The 13,854-nt window shown below is 43.9% G+C and overlaps 1 protein-coding gene across 14 annotated transcripts in view; it reads right to left on the reverse strand.

Annotated features, from left to right (window-relative positions):
* FRMPD4 (FERM and PDZ domain containing 4) overlaps positions 1 to 13,854 on the reverse strand; it is an 829,477-nt gene that overhangs the window by 88,676 nt on the left and 726,947 nt on the right. The gene's annotated exons all lie outside the window — the stretch shown is intronic.

Here is a 13,854-nt window from a genome sequence, read left to right on the forward strand (position 1 = left end):
GGAAGGCACGCAGGCATGCTACTTGCGTGCCCTCCTGAATTCCTTGAAAACACCAGACCCACTTCTGCTTTAGGCCTTTGCACTGGCTGTTCCCCAAAGCTGGCATGCTGATCCCGCAGCTATGTGTGTGGCTCCCCCTCCCTGCTCTCCAGTCTCTCTGCTCAGGTGTGACCCTCTGGCCACATACACTGCAAGCCTGCTCCTCCACACCCACATCCCCTTTACCCTCCTCTACTTTGTTACTTGTAGCGCTAATCACTTGATAACGACCTATAGAATATACTTCTTGTTATTGTTTTGCTCGCCACACCAGAATGTAAGCTCCATGAGGGCAAGGGACTTCGTTTCATCCGCTGATTCCCAGCTGCCTAGAACAGTACCTGTCGCACAGCGGATTTGCAATCAGTAAGTGAATGAATAAGTAGAGAAAGAGAGAATTCTTGGTTGAGCACTATCAATTTATAACCGATATGCCGAGGAAGAGCCTCAGGAAGATTACCGATATTCAGTAAGGCTTCTGGCTCCCGAGAAATTGAAGTGATGGGAATCATAGTGGTGGTGATAGGTTATCCTGGTGTCAAACACATTCCCCCTTTCCAAAAAAGATGAGAAACGAACTCCTGGCATTTATATTCTGGAGAGATTTTCAACTGATTTAAATGAATCTCTTTGTTCACACCTAACTTCAGAAATTTTATCAATAATCTAAACTTGAGGGGCGCCTGGGTGGCTCAGTCAGTTAAGTGTCTGCCTTCAGCTCAGGTCATGATCCCGGGGTCCTGGGATTGAGCCCCGCATTGGGCTCCCTGCTCAGCGGGGAGCCTGCTTCTCCCTCCGCCTCTACCCCTCCCCACCACTTATGCTCTCTGTCATATGGATAAATAAAATCTTTAAAAAAAAATAATCTAAACTTGAAATATATATGGGGTTCAAAAATTTTCAAAATGCATCTGCAAATATCTCATTTGATGCACAACACAAGCAGGGAATGATGGAGCCAGGCTGGTGTTCTTATCGTCATTATCCCAGGAAGGAAGCTGAAGTCAGTAGTGGCTTATTGGCCCTCGGGGCCCATGCCTTGTATGCCAGAGCGTCGGGTCAAAACCCAACTCCCCGGACTCTTAATGAAGGCTTCGCTCACATACAGTAGCCAGGGTAGCCTTTTGTGAGGGGAGAGTTATTAGTTTGAACGCCAGAAACCTCCTTTAAGGAATGTAAGGCACTGTTATTTCAATGACGTGGACTTCATTCAATGTTTTCGCTCTCTAATGTTCAATAAGGAAAAGAAGATCATTTTGAAATACCTCGAAAGACGCTATTCTATATGCCATGTGGACAACATATTGTTCAAATGGAAAAAAAAAGAAGACTGGGAAGGATGAATTCTGTGGTCCTTTTGTGTACTTAATAAGAGTTGAGAAGAATGAATGGAAACCCTCCAGAATCTGTCCTCTAGGCTTGTACCACCGACTAAGAAAATCAAAGTTTAAAATCCCCTTTAATCAGAAAGGAACCGTCTTCGATTTAGCAGCTAGCATTCTGGAATGCTCAGAAAAAGAGAAGCATTAGTTGAGAGCTAACGTGTTATGCGCTACACGCTGACACTCATCTGTTACCCGATTTCATCTTCAGAACACCCCACAGGAACGGCAGTTTGACCCCACGACCGCCTCACTGCAAACGCCAAACGTGGAAGAGTAACTGGGTCAAGGTCACACGCTTCTCAGAGGTAAGCCAGGTGCAACTCACACCAGGTCTCCTAGCTTGACCAGCTACCTAATTTGCACCGACAGTGAAAAATCAAAATGCAGGACCCCTCACCCAAACATAATTCATAACTTCAAGATAGCAGAATGTGAAACCCAGCTCAGGGCCCTCCCTGAGTGACTGACTGGGTCACACACCCAAGAAGCTGGCCCTGGTGGTGTCCCATCCCCAACGTCCCACCACCATTCTAGACGTGTGCAGGCTCAGAGCAGCCGTGTTTTAGGGTCAAAAGGGAGGGGTGGTCTTCTGTGAAGTTGCAGATGTTTGTCTGGACCCAGAGGTTAGACGTGGCTACCAGGGTGGGCAACATGCTCGGGATGAAGGGAGGTGGGAGCAGCAGGCAGAGGGAGAAGCAGACTCCCCGCTGAGCAAGGAGCCCGATGCGGGACTCAATCCCAGGACCCTGGCATCATGACCCGAGCCAAAGGCAGACGCTTAACTGACTGAGCCACCCAGGCATCCCTCTGAGCATGCTGTTCTTGAGCTACCTTTGGCAATGGGGCTCTCCTGTTATGCCCAGATAGAATAACAGAAAAAAAGGGAAGGGGATACCCACAGTTTTAGGGGCTGGCCCTGAGCTATTAATTTGCACCATAATCCACAGAAGACATATTCTAAATGAAGCAGGTTGTAGAAGTGAAGTGACCGGCTCACGGTCACCTGTGTTGCAGAATAGAGAACTGAACCCTGGTTGGCCGAACTTTCCATTCTGAGTGTAGGAAGGGACTGGGGAAGGCTTTTCCCCATGCCACTGCCAGTCTGGAAAGCTTCGAGCACTGGTTCCCAACCTTGGCTGCACATCAGAATCACCTGGGGAGGATTCAAAAGTCCTAATGCCCAGGTTTCCCTCCAGACCAATCACATCAGAACATCTGGGGGTGTGAGGCAGGGTCAACTTTGAAAGGATCCCTAGGTGATTCCAAACTGCAGCGAGGCCTGGGGACCATTCCCTGCTCAGGGAAGTGTGAGGTCTAGCTCTCCTTCCAGGTAATAGGAAAAGGGAACACCAATGATGTCCTGGACCACTTCCTCTAGCTTCTACTGCAAATTCAAGTTAGGATATTTAAAGCATTTATAACTTGATTATCCTCTTTCCACTGCATGATAAAGTAATAGCCTCTAATTTTTAATTCATCATTCATTCAATAGCTATAATATTATTATTTTATGAATACCTGACATTTATTAAACACTAATTTCATGCTAAGCAATTTTTGAAATTATTTCCATATGTTAGTTCATTTAATTCTCTGAAACAACTGCACAATGCATTCATTTAGTCAACAAATACTTATTGAACGCCCACAGGCTTCTGGCTTCCAGTGATACAATAGGAACCGAAGCCGAATAAAAATAATAAAATGTTCACTCTGGTATTCAGAGACGGAAAATGAACTAAGAGATTAGTAAAATGTATCGCATATCAGGTCTTTATAAGCACTGAGGAGAAAAATAATGCCGGAAGGGAGAGAGCCCCTGGGTGGGGACACTTTGGGGTTCTATCAGGGGTCGGATAAATATCTGGGGGAGGAGGAGCATTTCGGGGAGAGGGACCGCTATGTGCAAAGGTCCTGAGACGGGCTGTGCCCAGGGAGAGTGTGCCTAAGGGACAGCAGGGAGGCCAATGGTAGGAGGAGGGGGAGGGGCTGGGACGGGGTGGGGGGCGGGGGTGGGGGGTGGGGGTGGTGGTGACACAGGCTCTTGGAAGGGCTTTGTGTTTTGTTCTGAGTGACACCGGCAGCCTTTGGAAGGTTCTGAGTGGAGAAGTGATGGGATTGCGAGCTGCCCTGACCGAGAACAGACAGGAGGAGGCTCGGGTGGGCAGGGAGAGCTTTTCAGGGCCCATGGCACCCATCCTGACAAAATACACGGGGGCTTGGACCAGAGTGAGAATGGCAGCGATGGCAAGAAATCATCGGGTTTTTAACATATCTGGAGGCCACCCTGACAGGGCTGGGACTCCTACTCTGAAGCCTCCTTCCTGAACACAGAGGACATTTAAGTGAGGAAGGACATATTAGTGCATTGTCTAAAGCAACTATCATGTCCTGATGTATGCAAATCACAGGAGCCATTTTTTCTTCGAGGAGCTAACCCTTCATGGTTTACACACGAAACACAAACGTATCTGCCCAGGTACAGGGCAAGCCTGAGACCGACAGGGTAAAGTTTGCAGGGAGATTTTGCAGCCAGACTCTCTAAAGCCGAATCCTGCACCCCCCACCCCCACTTCCTAGCAGGGTGACCTGTACAAACTACTTCCTGACTCTGGTGCCTCAGTTTCTTCATCTGAAAAATGGCGATACTAACAGTCACAATCGCCTAAGACAGCTGTGAAGATGAATGAACAGAAGTGAAGCATTTAGCAAAATGTCTGGCGCGTAGTCAGCCCTCAAAAAGCGATGTGTTATGTTCATCTCTTGAGGTCAATGAATAGAACGGAATAGGTTTCAGATATCATGAGCTCATCCACTCTTACAATATGAAAACAAACCCAGTATCGTTTCAAATGCTGATAGCCCAACTCCCGGTGAAATGCCACACAAATCCTTGCTAAGCTCTGAGACCTTTCGTTAGAAAAAATCTTACCAAATGCAATGATACAATAAACACAAGTATAAACTGATACACACGAGGCAGTCCTATGCCCGAATACAGACAAAGAAAAAAGAATAAAATCCAGGCTCTCTAAAGGACCAAATCGGGTAAGCTTTCCTCGGCCATGTTTCTAGAACCCTAAGTGAACATGGAGTCCGGGGCTGGTAGGAACCCACGTCATGGGAAAAATGAGAAGTGCCACTCAAGTTCTAAAGGACAGAGGAGACGGAGATGCCGCCACCAGCTGTGCCCACAGAGAATGTGACATCAGTCTGCATCCCTTCATTGTTCTTTCCCCACCCAAATAACATTTGAGGCTCACAATCGAATGTGTATTTTGTGGTCGATGTTTGTTCCAGCGTTTTTGTTTTTGTTTATGATGTTTCATTCTTTTTGTTTTGTTTGCACTTGAGGATAACCTTCCAATGGCATTACTATTCTTGCGCAACAGGTGGCATTTTCAGAACACATTATCTAAAAATAATCAACCTGTCTTTTTTCCAGTAGGAATGGCTCTACACGAAAATATTCCCCCATGAAACATCATTTTGTGGTTTGTATTAAGGTAAGCATTTTTTGGCTCTCACCTTGCAGTATTTTCTATAAAGATGCTTGAGTCCTTTTACAATGAGCTGAGAAAGCAACATCTTTTTTACCTGCTCACCATGCTTCAGTGAATTCTGATACTAAGGCTGGAAAACACAACTAATGAGCCACACAAACTTTCAGCCCCAGCCCCAACCTTCTGCAACACACACACACACACACACACACACACATGCATGTGCGTGTGCACAGGCCAGGAATCAGAGACCTGAAAATCCAGTCTCTGTTACTTGAGATGGAAAATGTGTCCATTGAGATTCAATGAACAACCTTCCTGTTTCTGACAGATTCATTTTAAAAGGAATGATGGCGATCCTGCACAAAAGGAAAGGGCTTTCCTAGAACGTTGGGAGACTTTCTTCCTCCACAGAAGTAAAAGATTGATACATTCAGTGTATCACAGAGAGTTACTTTGACTGGTAGATAGAATGCTATAAGAAAACCCAAAGTGATTCCATTTTTATAAGTACTTATTAGAGACAGTGACGTCCTTTTATGGAATATGTGCTGAGGGGATAGATTCTGGTAGGAAAAACTAGATTTAGAAGTTATTACTTTGTTGTAAAATTTAAAACTGTAGTAAGATGATGGCAGGTAGGACACCTGGGTAGGTAAGACTGGAACGAAAATAAGTATAAATAAACAGCCGTGCCTGAATTCTACTCGAGAAGGTCATTGTCAGCATGACTTTGCAGGGATGGCCAGCTGAGATCACACGACAGCATTACGCGTCAATATATTCTATGCTCATCATGCTAGTAGTGGTCTCTGTGATCAACTGAATTATTCTTCATTTGCTCCCCAGGATGTGAGTGGCTGCCCTACGCCACAATGTTTTTCAGAGCCCCCCCACTGTACGCAGTGCATATTTTGCCGTCCCTTGACTTGGCTAACACCTCACAGGGCAAAGCAGGTCACATGGCTGAGCCCAGATATGACAAACAAAAAACACCTTTGTAGTTGGTCTTGTGCGCTTGCTTCTTTATCATCACCACAAGAAGGCCTTCACAAGGTAGCTGCTGCCCCTTCAGCTTGGGTTCCAGAAGGGATGCACGGGGAACAGACCAGAGCCGGCAGCTCAGGAAGAAGCAGAGCTTCCCAGCCCCCCAGCCTAGATCAGCCGGCCAAATACGGGCTAATAAGAAGTAAGGACGCTAGGACACTGAATTTGGGAGAGTTTGTTAGACACCAAAAGCTCACTCATACAATCTTTAAATAGTGATTTCAGTATTAGTTAAACACCCTGGAATTCCAGAGTTTGCCACGGATTCTACCAACCCTATTGTCCGCACCATTTATGACCGAATGTTACATTTCACGAACACTATAGACACTTTCAAAGGAAACTGCCCCCCTCCGCCTCATTATCACAGTTGACATGATATACACAGGAACCCTATGGTCTCTTCATGATTTTCTCATATCCCTGATCGGACTTGGGTAGCAGTGGCTCCCAAAGCAAGGGTAAAAATTCATAAGCCCTCCTGTGGCCTGTGAGGGCCCTACTAAGAAAAGCTCTGAACAAAAGTTCTAAGCTAGGCAAACCAGAATTCGCCAGAACAAGAAGAAGGAAGGAAAAAGAACTATTATTAAAGTTGACAGATTACAACTGAGGGAGGTCCGGAAGTAGATTAGACCCCAGGATGGGTTTCCAGCAAGTCCAAATTATAATGATGTGTGTGGCAAAGTAACATACTGAAAAAAATGTTTGCTGGCTTCTCATTGAGTTTTCTCCTCTACTGGGTCTAATGAAGAAGACAGGCCATTGGCCATCCCTAGCCTTAGGGAAGATGCATTTCCCAGGGTCCAGGGCAAAAACTGACTGCAGATAACCCTCTCTTCTGATTTTTCTTTCCTGAAAGTCTGAGCAACTTCGCTAAGGAGGCAACAGCAAAGGGTCCTGTGAGGGGGCAGAAACTTCGGGAGAGCGGGCGTTGGTGCCACGTCTAACCAAACACCAAGATCCACAAGGTTGGGCCTAAAGAAATGGCAGTCCGTGCACTTCAGGGAACTCAGCCTCGGGAGAGGGTGTCTTAGGAGCGGGAACTGTGCACTGAAGACCAGAGAGGTCTACTCAGATTTCGACTCGGCACACATCCAGAGGATGTTTGAGTGTTTGCCGTGATGATATTCGAATTGCCAACCAGCAGGAATGTAATACGATGCTCACACATGACTTTTTTTCCACACATGACTTGTAATGTGCTATGGGAGAGAACAGAAACTGTGAGTAAACAGAAGCTCTGAGGGGAAGGAGAGAGGGAAGCTGGAAAAGAAGTGACTAAGCCTGGAGAGAAACCATCCTGAGCAGTGACCTCACACGAGAAGATCTGGGAACTCCTGCTAATACGGATCGAAACTCCCCTGAATCGGGAACCTCCTAGTGCTGCTTCCCACGAGGCAGGAGGCTCAGCCACTTTCCATATCTCGAATGTCCAGGGGATTCCATCCCCTCTTCTGATCTATGGATTTTCCCACTCAAAACCCGTATTTTGAAAGAAATCTGGGCAAGCCTCTGACCTCGGGGATCAAAAAGGCTCAACCATACACCGCCACTGAAGAGGAGTTAAATTTAATATAAAAGTAAATAACTGTACATAATGTGTTTCCAGCTCACATAACATACTGGGTCTCATGCTTTTTGCCTTCATGAATATTCATATTGTGGGTTCAGAAGAACTCAACCTTCACTAATCAATTCCACAGGCCACTGTCACTCAATTCCACAACACGGCAGGAGTAGTTAAAGATTTCCAACTGTTTAGTCAAGCTTGGAAGCTGACACAGTACTTGCAAAGCTAACAGAATCCCGAATGCTTAACTGAGAAACCACAAACTGTTTAGAACAATCTTGTTGGAGAATTTTATGAGGGTTCGAAATAAACGGGACTTCTTAACGGGTAGACTAAATATGAAAATCTCGGCTCTCTTCAAGCTCATTTACAGATTTAATGCCACCCAATAAAGATATCTCAACAGTCCGTTTTAAAGAATTCAACAAAGAGAACTCTAAACTTTATATGATCGTATAAAAGAACACTTCAAACAAGAAAAACACTGGTTGTGTCGCCGACAAGAATACCAGACCCTATCATAAAATGATAATTCTTAGGATGCTCTGACCTGGCACAAACATAGAAAAGTATAAGCTGGTGAAGTCACAGCTTCAACTAGAACGAACAAGGGTTCCAGGGTACATTTAGAGACGGCTGCCCTCTGGAAAGAAGTGAGTGCAAGCCAAGGGACCAAAGAAACTGAAGTGCTTTAGCGTGTCAATAATATGGTTGGTTTTGAACCAAAGCCCTTAAATCTTTTGTCCTCCACAGGGGTTGTTGACTGCTACCTGGTGACAATCAGCTAAAAGAGTTGTCTCTTCAGAGTAAAGGAGCTATCAGAGTAATGAAGGAGAAAGTAACTTAAATTTTAAAAGAAACATGGGTTTGTGTTAAGAATGTAGGGAAACAGATGTTTAAAAATGATGCTACCATTATGTGCTTGTTTTATTGAAAATTATGCAAATATGTATCTATAAAAACAGTAGCCTTTGAAAACCTGGATATAAATTTTTCTAACCCTTTTAAAAATCCTCAAGTGAAGCATTTTGGTGGCTTGTGAACTCATTTGTTAAATATAATACCATGTAACATCTTCCATTTGGTTTGTGAGAACAGTTGAGGGACAACAAGGAACATGGAAACTTTCTGGCTGAATCTCAACCAACTCACTTGCAGAGATGAGATGGGAAAACAGTAAGCAAGCTGGTGAAACATTCTGTCCCTTTGCCTCTTGAGAGTTTCTGCAGTTCTTTTTCTCTTCTGATGACAATGAGTGAAACCAAGTAAAGAAATAAGCTGAACTTGCAAAGAGACCCTCAAATTTTTATTCAACGAAGTGGTAAACTACGATGCTCAAAAATACATAAGCATCCTCAATCACAATGCTGTCATTAAAATATTACCTAATTTGGAATGCAGCAATAATGGCAATGTGTTTACAAGTGATTAAAAAATATATACCACCTTCATCTCATCTTATTTTAACATTCCAGTTTAACATCTTTTTCACATATGCTTCACGTTTTCCATAACATATTCTTCACAGTGGTGTGGGTGTATATACATATAAATTACAAATAAATTAACACATATTCGGAGTTTACATGTTCAAAGCTTTTTTAGTAATAGGAATGGAGGGCACCTGGGTGGCTCAGTCGGTTAAGCACCTGCCTTCGGCTCAGGTCATGAGCCCAGGGTCCTGGGATCGAGCCCTACATCAGGATCTTGGCTCAGCAGGGAGTCTGCTTCTCCCTCTGTCCTCCCCCCACCCCGCCCTACTCATGCTTGTGCTAGTTCTCTCTCTGAAATAAATAAACAAAATCTATAATAGGAATGGAGTACAAAAGCAAAAAGTGTGGAGATTTCTGTTCTGTATAATCTGATTTATGGCATGAACCCCAGAAGTGTTTTATATATTCAAACATGATGGACAGAATCACTGATATTACAAAGCTCAGCATAGCTCTTAAAAAGCCCAGCTCTCACATTCCAATCTATTCCGAATCAAGTTTAGAAACCTACAAACGAAGTTAACATGCTGATGGGAAATGGTGCATTTCGTTCTGCTTGTCTAATCCTTGCTAATCCCAGCAAGCAAGATGAAACAGAGTGGCCCCAGGTTTGGGTGACAAAAGGACAGACAAATTGATGGTTATTACATGTGTTCCTGCTTTGGCTCCAAAAGATTGAACCCTTTGGGGGTTGGAAAGCTAACCACCCCATATCTTTCTAAGTTTCAATTGGTATCTTTTTACAGAGCATAATGAATTACAGGGCAGGGCGAGGGCAGGGCAGACTTTTCCATCTTGAATGATTACCCTTATTTTTTTATACCTACAGGAAAATCCATTTTTGAACAAAAGACTTGATAACAACGAGCGAAGCCTTTCTCAAACTGTTAAAATCATCATTTTAGGTTTGAAAGTTCATCTCCATCAAATTGGATTCTATCCATACTTTAGAGCAGTACATGGGGGAAGCAGAAGGTTGAAGATGCAGGAGGTGACCTCCCCATCCCAAGGGGCTGTTGTATATATTGCTGTGATCTCTGTGTATTCTTTGAAAATTTCTATTATAGTTTTATATTTGGAATGTGAAAACTATCCCATGGGTTTGTAAATTCAAACTATGAGTTATAGAAACCATGATCTAAGATAATACTGAAAAACATGAATTGATTTTGGGGCATGTGGCCGGCTTAGTCGATAGAGTCTTTTTTTTTTTTTTTTTAAGATTTTATTTATTCATTTGAGACACAGAGAGAGAGAGAGAGAGAGCATGAGCAGGGGGAGAGGCAGAGGGAGAGGGAGAAGCAGGCTTCCCGCTGAGCCAGGAGCCCGATGTGGGGCTCGATCCCAGGACCCTGGGATCATGACCTGAGCTGAAGGCAGACACTTAACCATCTGGGCCACCCAGGCACCCCAGTCGATAGAGTCTTGATCTCGGGGTTATGAGTTTGAGCTCCACGTTGGGTATAGAGTTTATGAAAAATAATTAAGTAAATGAATAGATACAATGTGGAGATATTAAAAAAACATGAATTGACTTTTTAAAAAGGACCTACTTTTAGAGAGATGATTAGCCACACTTAATAAATTTCATGATTTTATAATCTTTACACAAAGGATTTGAAAAAGTGATTAAGCGGTAAGGGCTCCTTTGATGACTAAGAACTTTTTCTTTAAAAAAGGTTTTATTTACTTATTTGAGAGAGAGAGAGACAGAGAGCGTGCACGAACATGGGAGCGGGGAAGGGGCAGGAGAGGGAGGGAATCTCAAGGAGACTCCCCGCTGAGCACAGAGCCCCATGCAGGGCTCAATCTCATGACCCGGAGATCAAGACCTGAGCCAAAATCAAGAGTTGGACGCTTAACCGACTGAGCCACCCAGGAGCCCCTGATGACTAAGAAATTCTGATAGAAGTTAAAAGAAGCTGGGGCGCCTGGGTGGCTCGGTCGGTTGGGCATCTGCCTTCGGCTCAGGTCATGAGATCAGGGTCCTGGGATGGAGTTCCACATCAGGCTCCCTGCTCGGTGGGGAGTCTGCTTCTTCCTCTCCCTCTGCTGCTCGCCCTGCTTGTGCTCTCTCTCTCTCTTATTCTCTCTCTCTCAAATAAATAAATAAAATTAAAAAAAAAAAGTTAAAAGAAGCTGGTAAGGAAATCATAGAATCAAAGGTTTCAGCTAACAGTTCTATTTTAATTAAGAAATTATGATCTCCTAATCTTTTCTGCATTAAAATAATTATTCTTAGCCCCTACCTAGAGAATTTAGTTTCCTTAGACATCGAACTACATTATAGCCCAAGGTTACACATCTTTTCTGCTTTGAGTTTTGTTTGTTGGCTTCTGTTTCCCCTCTTCTAAGCTCCATACACATGAACTGAACCTCTTTACCCGAGGTCTCAGATCCAGGCCTGCTTCCTTCTCTGCCTGCTCTGTGCAATGGGAGCTTTGTCCCTGCAGGTGACATCACATAGGCCCCTTGCCCAGGTCCCAGGTGCTGCTAGTCACTAGTCCCTGGGTGCCTCAGTGGGACTTATTGATTTATCTGTGCCTCCATCTATCCATTCTTCACCAGGACTCAACCACACATCAGGCCTCTCTCCAATGAAGAAACCTGCTGAGTCCCAGGAAACACACCCTGCCCTGGGAATGGCACTGATGGGGAGCGTCCTCATCCAGACTCCAACTGAAAAATGTAATTAGACCTTCCGTGTTAATTCTTAGCCAAGAGCAATAAACATTTCTGTACTGAGAGCAATACTGAGATCAATTATTCAACTAATATTTATTTATAATACATCAACCATACCTATATTTATACCAACAGTTCTCAAAACACAAACAAATCCCAAATACCTCTTAAATAAATACTTCTTTCTGGATGTAATGCATTTTCCACATATAAACCTTTAAACACAAAGAAGACGTTAGCTTCATGTATTGACCTCTGTAGAATTCATTTCTAAATGAAAAGCAATCTCCTTTTGTCTTAACTGAAGCATTTTCTCTGGTTGTCTCTGAAGTATTCTCAGTAAACTTTTATCTTTGGTCAATATTACTCACATAGCAGCCATTTTCATGTCTTAGAGGAGTCGATAGCCTCAATGGAAGATTTTGTCTATCCTTTTCTCTCAAGCTAACAGCCATTGACTTCGCAAATTCCATCAAAATCAGGCTCTTTTGTTATTTATGGTGGATCAAACTTGATCCACCATTCATTCAATAGCTATTTAATGGAACCTTTCTATGTGTCTGGTACCCGGACTATGTCTGTGATTCAGACCCACAAGCTTCTATTCTAGCCCAGGTGGCAGCAAACTGTTACCCATGGGCCAAATCTGGCCTCTGCCTGCTTTAATAAATAAAGTTTTATTGGAGCAAAGCCATGCCCTTCCATTTATGCACTGTAGCTGTTTTCACGCTAGCAAGGCAGAGGTTGTAGTGGTGATGGAAGCTTTCTGGCCCACAAAGCCTGAAGTATTTACTATCGGTCCTTTACAGAAAAAGGTTTGCTGACCCCTCTTCTAGTGGAAAGACTGAGACGATAAAAATCAAACATAAACTATATCTAGTATTGTTGGGTGGCGGATATGTTTTTATGAAAAAAAATAGAGCAGGATAGAGAACGAAAGAGTGGGTGGATTGGTTTAACAAGACGGGAGCGGAGGCCTCTCTGAGGAGGTTACTTTTGAGACTTGAATGAAGTGAGGGATTCAGCTGGGAGGCTATCCATGAAAAAGATCCCAGGCAGAGGGAAGAGAGGTATAATGGCCTTGAGAGAATAGTTTTCTGGCCATTGGTTTACTCGTACATTCATTCCTTTATTGAAAAAAGTTGTAGTTCAATTTACTGTGAAGTTCTCCTTGGTTCTTTGCCCTGAAAGAAATTCCACTCCAGTAGGAGAAGCTACAGATATAAACATCTGAGTCCAGGAGATTGCTGGAGGCAGGTGCCAAGGAAGGATATACGCCATACTGTGGGGGCGCATTCCACGCGGGTAGTCAGCCTAACCCAAGGGCAGTCAGGGGGACCAGGAAAGACCTCACAGAGAAGATGCCCAGGAGATGAGTCTAGAGATGTGAGGCGGTAAATACCAGATGGATAAGGAAGGGAATTACATTCCAATCCAAGGGAAGAGCAAGCAAAGCCATAGGGGCATTAAAGAAACTGGTGTTTGGGACAACTGTACATGTTACTTGCTGGGTAATGGGGGAGGATGTTTAGGAGAGTGAGCAGTGGGCGCCTGGGTGGCTCAGGCATTAAGCGTCTGCCTTCAGCTCAGGTCATGATCCCAGGGTCCTGGGATCGAGCCCCACATCGGGCTCCCTGCTCGACGGGAGGCCTGCTTCTCCCTCTCCCACTCCCCCTGCTTGTGTTCCCTCTCTCGCTGTCTCTCTCTGTCAAATAAATAAATAAAATCTTTAAAAAAAAAAAAAAAAGGAGAGCAAGCAGTATCAAGGACAAATGAGGTTAAAGAAGAAAACCGTAAGCCATGTTAGAATGCTGCCCGCTATCACCCACACACCCTTTATGTAAGCAAGAGTACATCCTTCCTGCAAAGGTCAGAGGCTCTAAAATCTATCACTTGAGTAGGACCTGGTATACACTGGGTTGGGAAAAGAAAAATCCTGAAATTTTCTCCACATTCTAGGAGACGAAAGTAGAATATCTTAGAAAAGAAGGTTAATATAGTTCTTAAATATTAACTTGAATGCACATACTATTAATTTTATTTACAAATCAGTAATATTCATTGTGAGGGTTATAGTTCAAAGGACTACAGAGTTTAAACAGAACCCAGACGGATGCATTTTTCTAGTCATG

The sequence above is a fragment of the Halichoerus grypus genome, chromosome X (assembly GCF_964656455.1).
Source record: "Halichoerus grypus chromosome X, mHalGry1.hap1.1, whole genome shotgun sequence".
NCBI lineage: Eukaryota > Metazoa > Chordata > Mammalia > Carnivora > Phocidae > Halichoerus > Halichoerus grypus.